The sequence below is a fragment of the Notechis scutatus genome, chromosome 2, assembly GCF_049901735.1.
Source record: "Notechis scutatus isolate UNSWTSFEM ecotype Mainland chromosome 2, rNotScu1.2, whole genome shotgun sequence".
NCBI classification, from domain to species: Eukaryota; Metazoa; Chordata; class Lepidosauria; order Squamata; family Elapidae; genus Notechis; species Notechis scutatus.
Genome location: NC_142010.1, coordinates 240,215,362 through 240,228,829, shown reverse-complemented (window position 1 = coordinate 240,228,829; position 13,468 = coordinate 240,215,362). Strand labels below are relative to the sequence as shown.

The following is a 13,468-nucleotide window of genomic DNA, read 5'->3' as shown; positions in this document are numbered from 1 at the left end:
GGCCAACATATCTAATACTCCTTCCTACTTCTATTTTCCCCACAGCAATAGGGACAATGTCCAACTGAGAGAGAATAACTGGCCAAAAGTCATTTAGCTGGCTTTCATGCCTAAGACGGCACTAGAACTCACACTTTCCTGGTTTTGAGGCCAGCATTTTAACTATTAGACCAAACTGGCTTTTGGTGTTCCTTTTGGTGTATTTCCAAGAATCCCTCTGGATCTCAGATAGTTCCAGTAGATTCCTGTAAATAAACAAGACAGGTGACTGTACTTGAATAATTTGTTTGGAAGTATGCTCAGGGAGGAGAAAAAAGAGGGAGGTTGGGGAAAAAAGAACATCCTGATGTGCTAAAGCAATCTCATTGGTTTGCCTGTGTTTAGGGATCTGACATGCCGAACACAATAGCTACTGTTTTCTCTCACATTATATAGCCCAAAACTTTTCAGGCTGTTTATAATACTCAGTGTGATAATGGATTTTATACAGCAGTTATATGGCTTTTCCTTTTCTTGGTAACAGATTTGATTTTTAAATAACTCAGCATGCTTTTAAGAGCTATTGCTTTGACAATGAAATTATAATTTTATTTCAACAATGAAGTACAACAGAATTATGAATACTTTCAGGTGATTTTATTTTTTGTCTTACATACGTAGAAACAAAGATAGAGGAGGAAGAGATTAGCTTTTTCTGTTAATATTTTGAATCCCACCAGTACATCTTTGCCATGAAATTAATAAGTTAATCAAAGGGTTCTAATAATCAAATATTTGCAAATCACTAAATAGAGGTAAATGCCATTCAATTATTAACATGAAATGATAAAATAGCTAATAAAATGATATTAACATGAAATAATAAAATAACTAATTTTAAGAAATGTGATGAAATGTTTTTGTTCCACCAATTGATGAATGGTAGCTATTAACCAAGCAGCCTTATTTTGAATCAGTCCATTAGTTTGTCTAGCTCAATATTTTCTACACTGATTAGCAATTGTCCTAGAGCCCTGGATTGTAAGGTTTTAGCCAGACATTTTCTGAGCAAGTCCAGACATTACTAAAGAAGATATCTGGAATTTCAATAGCCAAACAAGTACCCCACACTGACCTGGAAAAAAACCTGTATTTTGTTGGCTGTTAATTATTGCTTTTTACTATGTATGTCATCCTGTGTAAAATATCACCTTTAGGTTTTTCTGTGTGTGGAGTGGAGTGCCTTTGACTCCTGGTAAATAGAGAAGTCCTTGTAGATTTTGTCTTCTTCCTAAGGTTGAGAAAGAAAGTGACTGGCCCAAGGCCAACCTGCTAGCTTGCCTAAGATGGGACTAGAATCAGATGTGGTATTCAGCAGGTTCTGACCAGTTCTGGAGAACCGGTAACGGAAATTTTGAGTAGTTCAGAGAACTGGCAAATACCACCTCTGACTGGCTCTGCCCCCATCTATTCTCTGCCTCCCGAGTTCCATCTGATTGGCTAGGTCTTCTATTGTTACCCTGCACAGGAGAACAGAGCAGGAAAGCAGGTTAGTGGGATGGGGAGGGAATGGAGATTTTACAGTATCCTTCCCTGCCACGCCCATCAAACCATGCCCACCAAGCCAAGCTCACAGAACCAGTAGTAAAAAAAATTGAATCCCACCATTGAAGAACCCTCAGCTTCCCAATTTCTAGCCTAAATCACTACGTCAAACTGCTTCCCTCAAATGTCAACTGATCAGCCATGTAAATTAAACTGATGTATATATTTTTTCTTTAAAAATAAAGGCAAAAAGACAAGGTGCAGGAATTGCCAGCCAAAGCCAGCAGTGGTGGTGTTCATACAGTAGGTTAGCAGAATCAGTTTCACTTTCCCCCACGTTTTGTTTTCGCCCTCAGAATAATATGCAATGAAGGATTCTTTGCTGAACAGCAAAGATACAGATAATGCAAATATTTTTGGCAGTTATTTCATTGTAGAGATGCCAATTGCTCAGTCCATTGGGACCAACTTAAAATAATATATTCTCATCCTTCCTTTTCACAAAAATGAAAATAAATTCCTCTTGTGCTATAGATAAAACTGTGACCAACCATGAGCAAAATTAACAAAATAGGTAGGGCATGACAATACTGAATGTGGTTATGCTTCAAAAACAAACAAACACTAGCAAGCCATTCCCAAATAAAGCATATAGACTACACTAAAAGTTACTCTTATTCCAGGCTTGGCTCTGTTGTGGATGGGTCTCCAGCTGTGAAAGTTAATGTTTATTCTTAGAGATAAACAAATCTAGTTAGGAAAAAAAAAACATAAGTTCCTTGGAGGCATTGAAGGTTCTTTCCTATATGAACAGCCTTATGTTGATTAGTTTTAAGGCAGGAGGATGAGATAACAAGAAAAGTTTGCCTATTACATTTGGAAAAGATGTAAGTTCAATATATGTGATGAACTATAAACCTGGCTCTGGCAATGGGGAAATGATGAATGAGCCCTTAAAAGGAACGGGTTCAGAAAAGATTACTCAATCCTAGGAAAGAAGAAACCGTAAGAAATAAACTCAAAACAACCCTACCACCATTTTTGGGGAGTGTAAGATACAGCAGGGGGGAAAAACAGACCCTTTGAAACAATAAAGAACATTTCTGAAAGTGTTGCTGCTCCTTCTAATTCTTGATCTTGCCTGCTTCAGAGAGCTGATCCTATAGCACAGTTGCTAAGGATTTTGCAGACATCTGTCCATGTTGGCATGTTGCCCCTTTTTTCCTGTAGATTTGTCCTGTATTCTGACATTTGCCTTGGGGATACTGGGAAGCAAAGAAGCCCATGAGAAAGTATTCACATTGTGAAATAGAAAAGACACAAAAAGGTTCTTCAAATGCTCCCCACAAAATGTGAGAGTGAATATTTTCAGACTAGGGTAATGTGAATATTTGAGGGGGGAGGGAAAAACCTAATGTTTTATTTCTTCACATTTGCTTATTTTGCCATTCTTATTAGTATCTGATTGTTGTCATGCCACCATGATTAGTACAGTGAATGCTGGCATACAGCAATCAACATTCAAAAGCTCCTATTAACTCTGTCTGATCTGGAGTGTACTGTCTAACAGGAAAAGAACGTGAAGCTTTGCACATGATCTTAGCATCCCTGAAGTTAGCAAGTTTAAATGGTCTTATACGACACACTAAGCTACAAACCATAGTTAAGAAGATTCAGTGGTTGTTTCTGCACAATATGCTAAGCTGAAATAAAACAAGACATGGCTTCGGTCACTTAGTACATTGAGAAAAAAACATGCTTTCTTAGTTTTGGCTTAGCTGACATAAAAAAGGTGGGACATACATATAATTATAATAAATATTATTATGTGTTGGTCCAGCCTATTTTGCAAATACTAACTGCTCCAATTACATCAATGAGGCAAATTCAGTTTTTAACCTCTAAGCACATAAGTACACAAGCCTATCCTGGAGTGTGGATTAGATACTTAGAGCAATTCCCAATGTTCCAAATATCAGCAGAGCTACTTTTTAATTAACTTTTGTAGCTCAGCATATAGTTCAGTTTGAGCAGTGCAAAGCAATGAGTCAAGCCACCACCCCGATTAAGGCAATCCACCAAGCAATTCTTTCTAAGAGTTATTGTGAAAAATTTGAATGAAAGCTCAACTTTTCAGTTATTAAAATTGTCATAAAAATATCAATAGGAAACAGACAGCAACACAAACAAAAATTCTTACTTTAAGATCAGAGGTTTATTGTGTCTAATAATTTGGAACATAAGAAATGAATAGATATAAAAGATATAATAGCAGTAATACCCTTACATTAATAAGCCATTGCAATGGAGTCCAATGACATACAGCAGGTCCTGCAAGGATTAACATAAATCAAAGAGCCCCAAGCTTATCTCCAAGCCTATCCTTTATACTTTTCTTCTAACCACATATAAGCTTCATAATTTCACTCACTGTCACTTTCCTTAAACACCTGTGTACATTACTTTCAGTTCTTCATTTCCAACAGTTTCATTCTTCCTGTTTTAAACTTATCCAAGTGCATACTTTGCAAAAAAATATGTTTTCACAGTTAGCAATGGCTCAGCAGGATTACAAATAGTTCTGGTATATTTTGAAACCATCCTAGCTGAAAACTTTGGTTCATGTCTCTTTCTTCTGGGGCCTGCTATCATCCATAGGGCTTATTGAATCTAATAGATCAATAAGCTACATTGTTGATTCTCACAATATGTTACACTGGGCTCCTGCTGACAAGACCACCAGCTTTCACCAAGGATGAAAAACCTCACATTTATCCAATCTGGATGCTGCTTCTTTTTCATCAATACCATTGGACAGTTTGGATGGTAATAGATTTGGAATGGTTTCTGTGATGTAATGTGCATTTCTACAGTCACTGCATTTTTCTTGATAGCTTTTGTCCATGGCTAGAAAAGAAGCATTGGCCTCAATACTTGGAGCTTTCCATTCATAGTAAATTGATAGCTGTTTTGCGAAACCTGGTTACATCTGTTGAGTGCAGGAGAATTGCCAAGGATATTCTAGCATGCCTTCATATGATGATGTATTTTTCTTGTTATTGCTTGCATAAAAATTCTGACATTTGATTTGAAGGGGCATGGGTCCTAATACTGATGCTAATATTAATTCTTCTGGAGTAGTAATAGTCATTTTTATAAGGCTATGAGCTTCCCTTGCCCCATAAACATTTGCAGTATTTGAATTGGCTAGTATGTAATAAGTTTCTGTATAACATAACAATAAAATTAAGTATTTCAATATTGATTCCCTACAATAATTATTGCTGTGTTTAAGGACTCAGTTATTGATTGCATAAGTTTATATACAACATAAATTAAATATACTTACATAATAATAATTTATAACAATATAAATTAATAATATAATAATTTCTCTTCAATCTTTCTATACAAACCTGTGCTTTTTTCACTATTAGTGTATAAATAATTAATGTCAAAGTTTACACTTAGAATTATAGCTTTCTGAAAGATTTCTTTTCATGGACTGTAATCTATAAAATACTTTGACAACTTTTCTGTTTCAGAGCTCCCAGGTAATAATTTAAATTAACTAGGAAGAAAGGCATTTTATCTGAAGTACTAAATGATAGAAACCAAAGTATGTGGATGACAATTTCACAGAATAAATAGTATGATATTCAGAGTGTTCAGAAAGCTCCCAATCCATTGTGAAAGCCCAATCTGCAGTTCTGGAAATAGATGCATCTGGTTTGAATAATTCAGAAATCAGACTGATCTGACATCATGACCAGATTTAGAAGAAGGCTCGGATAATGTAAAGTTAGTTATTTATGGGGAAAGAGTTCTATCTTTTTTCTTTTCATTTTTTGGAAAAATGGATGGATGAAATTGACAGGTAAATAAACATCATAAATGTGATTTAGCAGTACGGTGAGTAACTTGGCATATGATGTTGAATGATTGCCTCAGAAATCCACATTTATATGCGAAACATGGTGCATGCAAAATTCATACTGCATAGAAATGAACTGTTTTGTGACTGTTGATTATTTATAGGTAGCTATAATGTCTGAGTATCCTTTTCTCATCTATTCCTCCATGAGACTTTGCTTCTGCACATTTCAATATTTTAATTATATATTTAGATTTCATAAACCACCTGTCACATGGCATGTTGGATTGGACAGTCATAACAAATCATCTAACTAGCTAATCCATCCATCTGCTGGACTTGATCATTAAACATTTTATCATAATAATCTATTTTTGTTTTTTCTATGTAGTACATCTGCAGACTAGGATTTACAGCTGAATAGAGGGAAACTATTAATACCAGATATTTAAGTTGGTGGTCCATGCATGCCAGCTTTGTATTTGATGTAAATTGGTTCATGACAGATATTTTTAAAATATAACTTCTAAATGTATATAAAGTATGACTAGCTTTTAAAGATTAGTATTAAAGTAAACTGCTGTTTTGATACAATGCATAATTTAAAGTCCCTGTTTATGAAGGTCTCTAGCAAAGTCATTGAAAGTTTCATCATAAAATAAGCTTGTTTTAACAGTGAATTTATTTTTCTTATCGTTTAATTAATTGCTGAAACCTTAATCAGTAAAGCCAATTATATGATATTCAACTGTACTTAGATAAGTAGTTTGCAAGATATTTGGTGGGATATATGAGGATTTACATGCTATTCAGAGTCTACAAAGCTCAATCAATCCATCTAGTGCATACACAGAGACCCTATGCACAATGAATCTCCTCTGACTGGAGAAATACGCAAATACATTTTGATGCAGTTCACATAACTGATGAAAGGATACTAGAAGCATCACTATTTACCAAAAAGATGAGCCACTTCCACTGAATATAATATGAGAGACAATATCAGTATCAATAATATGAGAAGCAAATCTTGCAGTTTGAAGAAGTCTGTCAGGGAACTGGCTATATGGAAAGAGAATGTGCACAGAAGCAACCAAAGCAGCTAACAGCTTTTTTTAAGAAAAACTAAACCTCTTTGAACCTGAGTTCTACTTTTACAAGAAATAACCATGAAATCCCAGGCCATATACTACTAGACTGAGAAGTAAGTGGCAAATCTGTCCCATATTGTTGTCTAGAAAACTACATGGAAGTGGACCATGACTCAAAGAGCAGTCCATCATAGACGTTGATCTTAAGCTTATCTAAAAGTCTCTAAAAATCTCAGATCACTGGGTCACTTAGCTCAGTTCTACTGAATTTTGTTTGTGCATTATTCTTTTGTAGAGAGAAAGAAGAGAGAGACAGAGAAAACACTACTGAAGTTATGTCCTATTTTTCAGGGTAGATGACTTTCCATTCGCTAATTCATCAGATGTTTTATATGGAGATGCCAAGGAGTAAACTGTAGAAAATTGAGTTCTTCTACTTCAAGTTTTAATTCTCACTGCATTTATCATGGTAAGGATCTATCTTCTTTGCTTCTCAAAGTGATGGTTTATTATGTTAGGAAAAAAATACTTTTTTTTTCAAATTGTTGCTGCTCATTTAAATGAACATGATGGTTCTCTAATGGATATTCAAGATTTATATTTCTCATATGTTTTAAATGAAATATCTCTGTGCAAATTACTATTAGATTGCTCAAAGCTGAGTGAACCCATTTACTAGATTTTTCTTCTGTTAGAGTGCTATTACATAAGTACATACATGCATACATATTTATTGAGATGGGCATACTTATGCGCAGCACAGAAAACAAAGAAGAAATAGAAGCCAACAAAATTAAGACATGAGGTAAGAAAAAGAAAGGATATAACAGAGAAATCTAGTTTTAGCAGAGAGCCAGATAATATATGGAATTACGCTCTAGGCTAGAAACAAGGCATCTAGAATCCATAACCTCTTTCACTTCATAATTCCACCAAAGATGTGTTTCAAAGTTCCCATTAGCATAACCCAACACACAGCAAGGGCACTCTATTACACAATTCCTGTCACTTGGAGATAAAATGCACATTTTGAAATGCTGTCATTGAGACTCTTATTCTATTATCATTTGCTGTCATTCAGTTTGCCTTGGCAAAATGTGTAAATGGGAATTAGATTCAAGCACAAAAATGTAATAGCTTCTGATTATTGAAGACAGTATATTCAATTAAATTACATTGCAGTTTTAGATACTATTTTATTGAAAACTTGTTCTTTAAACGTACGTTACTTCTAACATTAGCAATGGGTGATAAAAATCTCATGACTGCAAAATTTTTCAACCTGATACGTTCCAGATATTCACGCACAGAGAAATTGATTGGACACAATTATCCAAAGAGTTGGTGGGCTTCATTTCATGCAGTGTGTTGAAAGCAGAAACTGGGCACCCATCTGTTGTTAGTGGTTTACTTTAGATGCTTAACTGAACAAGAAAAAAGAAGTTGGACATTATGGTCCAAATTTCTCCTCAAAATTCTCTCCTGATGACTTTATGAAGTGTTTTGAAATGAGTTCCTATAATTTCCAATTAGGCATTGGAATTTCATGAGCTTTTGTATGAAATCTGCAGAACATTAGAGAAAAGCTGAATTTCTCAAATGACATCTAGATTTATGAATTTCACTTGTGACTCATTTAGCACATTTATATGGTAGAATCACTAAGTGAAAATGATAAATGATACTAAATTATTCTTGAGCAGATAATAACTCAAGATATTAGTCCACAGTCTTCTTGTTTCCCATCAAAACATTAAAGAAATGTCCACTATCTTGAACGTCTATCTTCAGTAATCTAAGAAGGGGGAAGCATTCCATGGATGGAAATTCTGACTGGAAAATCAATTCAGGAGGGTTGGGAAATTCTGAAAAAATAAAATGAGATGATTAAGGCCCAAACACAAAAAGATGATGAGACCAGCTTGGTTATATAAAGGACTCTTTGATAAATTGGTCAATAAAAAGAATAAGTTTTAAAAATGGAAAAAGGGATATGTAACAGAAGCAGAATACCAGGAAATAATCCAAATTCGAGTCTTTCATTCAAAACACACACACACACATACACACACACACACACAAATAACAAAAAAGCATTATTTGAATATGTTTGGAAAGGAAGAGTTGTTCTACCAGTGGGAGAAGATGACAACATAGTGATGGCCAACAAGGAGAAGTCCGAATTGCTTAATTCTGATTTTCCTTCTATTTGTTCACAAAAGAAAAAGTGACCCAACCTCTCAGAAGTCTCAGAAGATTCACCCAAGGTGTAGAAGAGAAATGAAGGTCAAAATAGGCAACAAAAGTGGTGAGACAACACATAATTCAATTAATTCAATCTGTTGAGGCTGTATGAACTGTATCTCAGGGTGCTACCAGTACATACTAGTTGATATATTGTCAGATTCCCTGACTACAATTGTCTGAAATATAAGGTTAGTTCAGTGCCAGAAGTTGGAGAAGAGCTAACATTGTTCCAATTTCTAAAAAAGGAAAAAAAGCAGACCTGAGAAATTACAGACCCATGAGCCTGACATCAATACTAATGAGAATCCTAGAAAATATAACCCAGCATTTAGAAAGGAAGAAGGTGATTAACAGGATTTGCTAAAAGTAGATTATGCCATATATTTTTATAAAAGTAAATACATTAGTAAACCAAAAAATGTTATAGATCTAATATACCTAGTAAGGCATTTGATAAAGTGATCTATTTAATAAACTGGACCAATGTCAGATAGATGGTCCCATTACCAGATGGATTTACAGTTGGTTGAACAATCTACCTACCTAACACATGTTTCTTAATGACTTTATGTTCACAGTGAGGGGATTATATAATAGGATTCATCAGTAGTCCATCCTGGGTCTAGAAGTCTTCAATATCTTCATAAATGGTTTAGAAAAAGAAACAGAAGAGACACTCAGCAAATCTTTAGATGATACAAAACTTCTGTCAAGATCTCAGAAGATAGGCTCAAGTTTCCAAAGGATTTTGATGAACATTGAGCTCCTTCCAATAAAATGTAACTCAATGCACAATTCTACATTTAGGTAGGAAAAATCAGGTAAACAGATACATATGAACAGATATATTATGTTTAGCTTAAATAGTGCTTGTGAGAAGCATCTGGGTATCCCGTTACACCACAGATTAAGCATGAGCCAACTAGTCTACCTCAGCTGCCAAAAAAGCCAAAGTAATCTTTAAGTCACAGAATGTGATAGTCCTGCTCTAAATTGCACTGGTACCAGAAATTTTGTGTCCACTTTTAGTTACCATAATAAGAAAGGATACTGAAGAGGTGAAAAGAATGCAGAGAAGAGTGACAAAGATAAGGAGGTCCTTGGAGATTAAATCCTATGAAGAATGGTTAAAAGAAGGATAACGAGAGACTTGATAGCTTCACCCAATATATGAAGCAGGAAAAATTGTGTGGATTTATTCTCCACAGAGGCTAAAGATAGACAAGAATCAATTGGTGGAGCTTTATAGAAATAGAACCAAACTCAAAATAGGGGGATTTTCCTGACCATGAGAACTATTAAGCAGCTAAAGAGCCTGCCTGTATTCTGAACTTGTGGCTGTTCGATCAGTGCAGCTTTTCAAACAAATGTCGGCAGACTTTTTTTGGAATGGGCTGAGGATTTCTATCTCTAGACAGAAGATGATATTCAACATAGACTGCAATACAGACAATTATATAAGGAATAAAATTATAATAGTTCTTCAGGATTATTAGAGCTTGATAGAATCATATTAATTTAAAATCTCATAGATTTCAAAGCATCTACTCTGAAATAGAACCAAAACTGATTCCAATTCAGTAATAAACCTGATGTTTATATTGTACTAAGTCATAACATGGTTGCTTGGTTTTGGCTTAATGTGTTGTATAAGTCCAGCTTCTATGGCTAGAAGATTGTGGTTTATGTCTTAAAATGTTTTACACAGTTGGCAATCTATAATTTATTGGGTATACCTTAATAAATCATAGATTTAGAATTATCATATTAGGCACAAAGTAAAATCTATGCAGATTTAGTTAGCACTCATCTCCTCAAGTTGAATCATGTCCAGAAGTCCTCTTATTAAAATTGTGCATGATATTTGGTAAGACATTCTCACTGAAGAGTGCCACATTGCATATTCCCAATGATCATATTCCCAGTAAATTCTCCTTGGTCATGGTTTTTTATTTCCCCAGTCCTTTTCTTACTCGGGGACATGTAAGAATATCTGGAAAACACAGCCTTCTCAAATGTCACTGCAGGCAGTGTTAGCATTTGGAAAAGCTACAATTTGTACAACCATGTGCAGATGTAAAACAATTGTTCCATGAAGTCCACTGGAAGTGAATTTCATTATTCTGTCCCCACTGGAATTAGTCTATTAACAAATTTGTTAGCATTTGTCTTTCTACAAAAAGCCTATTTGTATTTGCTTAATTCCAAAAAGGCATGCCACTGAAGATTGTATGCAGCATGCATAATGACAAGAGATACTTTTAACATAGAATTTACATTTCATTTAATAGCCTATATCAAGAAAATCAGAAAATAGGGATATCTGAAGAATTGCCTCTCCCTCATTATATCTACCTGGCCACCAGGAAGGGAAAGCAGGTTATGTTGGAAGTCCCATATATTAGGAATGTACATCTGATTGGATCACAAAAAGGGCCTTCTTGGTAGTGGCCCCTTGTCTATGGAACATCATATCCCTGGAGGTATGATTGTACCTCCCTCACCATGTTACTTTTCTGGAGGACCCTTTAGCCATGGTTTTGTCCATGGACCTGAGAACCAAAAATGGGGATGGAGCTGATTAAATGGTTTATCTGATGCCAGAGGAGGGGTGTCAAACTCGACCCCATCATGGGCTGTATCGTGACATTTTTTGCCTTTGAGGAACTTGGGTGGGCATGGTCTGCGCAGGGCACAAATGACAAGGAACAGTTGGAATTTGTGTCATTCTGTATTATTGCTGCAAGTCCTTTCAAAACATTTTTGCACCATCCTCCCCCCATCAATCTTCTTACAAAAGGGGATGCTGATTTCTGTTTCATTGCTGAAAATGGAAAAAAATAGGATTCAGTTTAACCGAAGGCAATAACTTACTAGCTTAAGAGGAACAAAGCAAGTCGGCATATAATTCCACGTCAGCTCACTATTACTCATTGTTCCTTAGCACCTGGCATCTAAGGGTAGCGCTGACCTTATGTCACAGGAAAAAAAGAAGTGGAAGAGAAGAAGCAGGTGAGAGAGCCTTACAATTATTACATTTGTGTAGGAAGTAAAGTTTTTAGGCTGGGTTGCTGGAAAAAGAAAAGGAATTAAGTCTCCCCATATTAAATTTAAATTTGAGTTAGGGAATTTCAACCTTAAAGGTAGTTTTATGACCAGTCACTTAGTGAGCATTCAAAATTACAACAGATTCCCCTAATGTGACATAAAAAACACAGATTCAAAGTTACAACAGCCACACACTTCCCCATGGTCACATGTTCACATTTTGGGAACTTGGCAACCAGCTTACCTTTATGGCTGTTTGCCTCATCCTGTGCTCATGTATCTGTGATTTTTAACATTTTTTGGCTGATTTTTGGCATTTATTTCCAGTCTCTGACAAAAAAAAATGCCCATTGGGTAAAATGGATTTACTTAATAATCATGGCATTCACTTAATGACCATTGCAAATTCCATTCAATTGGGTCTTGTCATGTGATGTCTCGACTCACAACTGCAATGACTTATGACGATAATTTAGACCTTAATTACTGCCATACATTGAGGACTCCTATATTTTATTATTTACTAAAAAAATTACTGCTATATTTATTTAAAATTGTCTAATTAGAATTGACTTTTTAATTCTTAAGACTTTAAATTCTTATCAGGTGCAAAAAATCAGGAACCAAGTTTTTCAAATTAGTTCAAATTATTTCCATGCTATCTCTCTACATAAATCTGAACTACAGGTAGTCCTCAACTTACGACCACAATTGACCCCCAAAATTTATGTTGCTAAGTGAGACATTTGTTAAGTGAGTTTTTCCCCATTTACAACAATTCTTGCAGCAGTTGTTAAGTGAATCACTGAAGTTGTGAAGTTAGCATCATGGTTGTTCAGAGTATCTGGCTTCCCCTTTGCTTGTCAGCAGGTCACAAAAGCTGATCACCTGATCTTGGGACACAGAAACTATTGCCAAGCAACTGAATTTTGACCACATGATCACAGGGATGCTACAATAGTTGTAAGTGTGAAAAACGGTAAAAGTCACTTTTTTCAGTGCTGCTGTAAGTCCAGGATTACCTGTACATGGTCAAAGCAAATTGGTGGTAGATAAGAGTCAAAGGAATTCAAGGAGGACTTGGATCTCTTGTGGGCATGAAGGGGCACCAAACTGATGACATGCTTGACCACTCCCTCCGGCTCAACTTGGTATCTCTACAATTTTTTTTAGAATTGACTATTAACAATAAAAGAAAGAACCAACAGTTATGAAACACACTGCAGACTGCAATTGTTACAATAGCAATAAAAAAACTCGGAAAACATGTTCAGCCATTGTGATGTGTTTACATCTACAAAGATCAAAATGGTGCAAGCAAAGGTTTTCCCTCTAACAGTCCGTGGAAGTGAAAATCAGACTGAGGAAACAAGATAGAAAGAGTATTGATGCTTTTGAATTCTGATTTTGGAAACATCATGGCTAGAGAACATCCTGACTAGGTAAAAGAACACACAACTGGATCATCAAACAAATTCAAGCAACATTGAACATTTTCACTCAAGGCACAAATGACTAGGTTCAAATTATCCTACTTTGAACATATTAAGTGAAAACTCAGCTTTCTGGAGAAAGCTGGAAAGTGGAAGAAAAAGGAATTTGATGTCAAGCAGCAAGGATAGATTCATTTATAGCATTGATGGGTGAACCATTGGAAGACTTCAAGGACCATGTAAGGAACAAA

The 13,468-nt window shown here is 35.4% G+C and overlaps 1 protein-coding gene and 1 long non-coding RNA gene across 5 annotated transcripts in view; one reads left to right on the top strand and one right to left on the bottom strand.

The window, feature by feature from the left end:
* The window catches only part of LOC148132571 (uncharacterized), a 47,282-nt gene extending 38,489 nt beyond the window's left edge, over positions 1 to 8,793 (top strand). The window contains exons 4-5 of the long non-coding RNA XR_015748230.1: positions 6,841 to 6,958; positions 8,712 to 8,793. This is a non-coding gene — a long non-coding RNA (uncharacterized LOC148132571). The remainder of the gene's footprint in view (positions 1 to 6,840; positions 6,959 to 8,711) is intronic.
* Positions 1 to 13,468, bottom strand: part of PDE4D (phosphodiesterase 4D) — a 700,504-nt gene that overhangs the window by 432,948 nt on the left and 254,088 nt on the right. The window lies entirely within an intron of this gene.